This window comes from Triticum aestivum, chromosome 4B (assembly GCF_018294505.1).
Source record: "Triticum aestivum cultivar Chinese Spring chromosome 4B, IWGSC CS RefSeq v2.1, whole genome shotgun sequence".
NCBI lineage: Eukaryota > Viridiplantae > Streptophyta > Magnoliopsida > Poales > Poaceae > Triticum > Triticum aestivum.
Window position 1 is genome coordinate 619,473,967 of NC_057804.1, and position 4,360 is coordinate 619,478,326.

Consider the following 4,360-nt stretch of genomic DNA (forward strand, 5'->3'; position numbering starts at 1 on the left):
GTCGGGCGTCTGAGCGACACCACATAAAGGGCTTTAAAAGAAATGCCACAGTCGGGCGTCTGAGCGACACCACATAAAGTGCTTTAAAAGAAATGCCACAGTCGGGCGTCTGAGCAACACCACACAAAGGGCTTTAAAAGAAATGCCACAGTCGGGCGTCTGAGCGACACCACATAAAGGGCTTTAAAAGAAATGCCACAGTCGGGCGTCTGAGCGACACCACATAAAGGGATTTAAAAGTAACAAACATAGTGAATATCCCGGAGGTAGAACCATCCCAGAGATACTCGATGATAACAATAATATCACCGGTTAGTCAACAATAATAATAATCATAATTATCACAAGTCACAAGTAGTAATTCCCGTTCTGGTTTAACAGTTTCACCTCCGAAGACCGACACTAAGACCGACACTTGATCCATCCCAGACTATAGTCCTTAACCATGGACACAGCTATTCGAATAGATTTAATCTCTGTAGAGGGTGTACTCTTTACCCACGAGTAACGGATTTCTTTAGTCCATCGAGACTAAATCCGTCTACAGTCTTTTTGTTGAAAACACACCTAACTTGCACACACCAGCTTAACTCACACGTGTCTGGAATCACCCACGACACCTGTCAAGCCAACTCTAAGTGGGGAGGCTACAACCTCGCGTAGCATGGGATCAAATTTATATCGCGCGCTCTAAGGGGTGGCCTCCCCTCTCGGTCTCAACCGGAAACACCCATGCCCCCGGACCAGGTGGCCTGCCTACCAGCTACAACCGGTATCTTCCACCCTGGCCTCTCTGTACGGTGTGTGCTAGGAAGAGGTTGACAACTTACTGAACCGTACTCTACTTGTTGTAGAGACGAGTGGTAGTACGAAACAAGTATGGGGGTTACTGGAACAAGACTCGATCTATGGTCGACTCAGGAGGTTTATAATTTTCCCTGCATGTCATGCATAAAAACAACATTTCAATCAACAGGATCACCGCTCATTATACCCTACCATGCCATACCGGATATAACCGTATCGACGGAGACCGGCGACAAACTCATGCCTACCCAAGGCAGAGGTTTTCCCGGGTTCCTGCCGGTATGCATGCAAGGCACATGAGGATGATTATCATCACCAATGTGATCATTTCCAACAGCATGGAAATCACAAATATGCATCCATGCACATGATCATCTCACATGAAATAACGATTTCTCCAAAAATGTGGTAGTGCGATAAATGCGTTAACGAACACTCAAAAATCATGCCAGGCTTCAGAATGCTTGCCTTAAGGTCAAGGGAAGGCAGGGTGCATTTCAAACTGTTGAAATATTTCTCCTTCCTTCAAAATCCTATTTTAAACATATAAAAGAATTAACACACAAAAATAAAAATAGCACAAAAAGTTGTTTGAAATTTTTTTCAAATAAATCTTAAAATAAACTAGGTTAAATTTGAGAGAGGTAGGAAAAAGAATCAATTCATTTGGAGTTATATTTTAAAAGATATAGCCAGTCAAACATTTGGTCAAAATCTGTTAAAAAAACAGAAAAAGAAAAGAAAAACGCTTCGAACCGGTACACGTCGAAGACGTACTTTGCAAATACGTTACCACTTAACCCACATGGACTGGAGTGGGGTCACTGACAGTGGGTCCAAGGGCCCACTGGTCAGGTTTGACCGATCTACCCCCCCCCCCCCTCGCCTCCTTCCTCCTCTGGCTGGACAGAGGCGGAGGCTCCGGCGACCAACGTCGGCGAGCGGCGGCTCCTCGCGGCCTCTGGAGGGTGGGGATGGATCCGCGGGTTGAGGGTGATCCTACTGGTAGTCGCTGGGTCGGCGGGGACGGCGTGGGCTGCCGGCGGCGAGCTTCGCGGTGGAGGAAAGCTTCGGGGCGAAGTGGTTTCGGGGCCACGGTGGTTCCCGACTGAAATGGAGTAGGGGGATGTGATCACGGGAGGAAGGGAAAGTTCCTGGTGAAGAGAGTGGAGAGGGGGAGGCTCTGGTGGTGCCGGAATGATCGGGGCAGTGGCAGCGGCTGCAGTTGCCGCAGACGGGGAAGAAGACCTCCCCGGGTTGATTGGCTGCCATGGGAGAGCTAGTGGAGCATGCTGAGGCTTCTTAGCCAATGGAACATGCTCGGGGGACTCCTTATATAGCGCAACGAGGTCAGTTTGCGGCGGCCGGGGATAAGTTCATCGGCGAACCACCTCCCTGTAGCGTTAGGGCTGTTCATAGGGGCAGGTGGCGAGCCGAGGTGGCTTGGGCGGCGCTGGCTTGAGCAGGGTTGTCGGGCGGCCCTGGCAGCTAGTCCTTGGCTTGCCGGGGACGCGGCGAGGCTCTGCTTGGCGCGTTGTGGTGAGTGGGGAGCATGCCGCGCGCAAGGGGACACGGCGTGCCGGCTGCGGTCGGTCACGGGCTGGGGTGAGTGCGGGGCATGACGCGGCAGCTCGGGCACACGCGCGTGCAATACGCGCGCTCTGGGCGCGTCCAGTGCACGCACGGAAGGTGTTCGACGCAATGCTAGGGTAGCCTAGAGCGCTTGAGCGGGGCTGGCAAGTAACAGGACTAGTTTAGGGTTAGCAAGGGGATCAAGGGACATGGTGGATAGGTCAGGGGCTCAAGTTCACAATGTAAACTTGAAATCATGCCAAATCAGTTCATGCACTCCAAGAGTTTGTCAAAATGCCGAAGGCACCTAGGCTATTCTTGGAGGGGCCAAATCTTCCAGATCAGTGTCTCCTTGGATGCACAAGAGGGTGGTGAGGTTAGTTGGTGAAAAGCACAAACTTGCTAGTGCAACTTTTGCAAAACTTCAAATTTGGACACGATGTGAATGGCATTGTTTCATGAACTAAAAATGATCAAAAGAGGGCATGCTCCTGGACTTAGGGGTTTTGCAGGGTTGACTACAAGCATGAGAAAACACAGGGTCACTAGAGCAAGGAATAACATAGTTGTAGTAGAAAACACAAGTCTGGTTCAGAATGAAGAAGAGGTTAATGCACTCAAATTTTTCAAAGAGCATCCCTGGATTTTTGCATATAATGAAATCATATGTTGCTACTAACATCCCATAATTTTGGTGGAAGCTAGAAACAAATATTTAAAAGGGTTGTAGTGAAAAATTGTCCACTGGACCAGAGAAGAAAAACATGTGTAGCACTCAAAATATGCAATGAATGAAATATATTATTGCATAAAAGTGATTTAGAGGCATCACATGACATCTCCAAATTTTGGTGGAATTTTTAGTTAAATTTATCAAATAGTTGTAGTTCAAAAAGAGCTCCAAAACTTAAAACAAGTCATTTTAATGAATATAGCCCAGGGTGAAATAATTTAATAAATAATCCTACTGATTAGGAAATTGCTTTAATGAGATGGCATAGAAGTCCAATATATTTTGGAAGGATCCACTAGGGCAGATACTCATGAATATTAAAAGAAAGGTTTTGAAATCAACAGAAATATTCTTGCAGGCAAAAATTTTAACTCTTGGCAAAATTTTAATAACTAAAAACCTAGTTAAATTTTTGGGGTGTTACATATGTGGGACGCCGTAGAGAAAGAATATTTCCCTATGAGAGCCGCACTGCTCACGACGGTGCACGACTATCTCGGTTACGGATATCTCGCGGGGCAGGTAGTCCATGGATTTTCTGGATGCGTAAGGTGCATGGATGACACAACGTATCACCAGCTAGATAGAGATCCCGGGTCTTTGAAAACCGTGTTCATGGGACATCGAAGGTGGCTTCGCGACGATGACCCGTGGAGGAAACACAAGGATCTGTTCGATGGTGAAACCGAACCCCGAAAACGCCCGTGTACGAGGAGCGGCGAGGAAATAGACAAGCTGTTGAAAAATTGGAAAGACTGCCCACTGCCGGGAAAGAAGCAAAAGGCACCAGAGCCGGGAAAGAAGCGAAAGGCGCCAGAGCCGCTGCTGAAGGTATGGAAAACAAGGTCTGTTTTCTGGGACTTGCCGTACTGGAAGATCCACCGTGTGCCTCACAGCCTTGATGTCATGCATATCATGAAGAACGTGTGCGAGAGTCTGCTTGGTACCCTGCTCAACATGCCAGAGAGGACCAAAGACGGGCCGAAAGCAAGGGCAGACTTGAAATCAATGGGCATCAGGCAGGAGCTTCACGCTAATGATGATGATGATGATGATGATGATGATGATGATGATGATGATGATGAGGCGAAGCAGGACACAGTAAGTCGTCGCAAAGGCAAAAAGGCCAAGAAGACCGGAAATGACTACCCTCCCGCGTGCTTCACTCTAAGTCAGGAGGAGATCGAGCAGTTTTTCACCTGCCTCCTAGGAGTAAAACTTCCTTTCGGTTACGCGGGGAAGATAAGC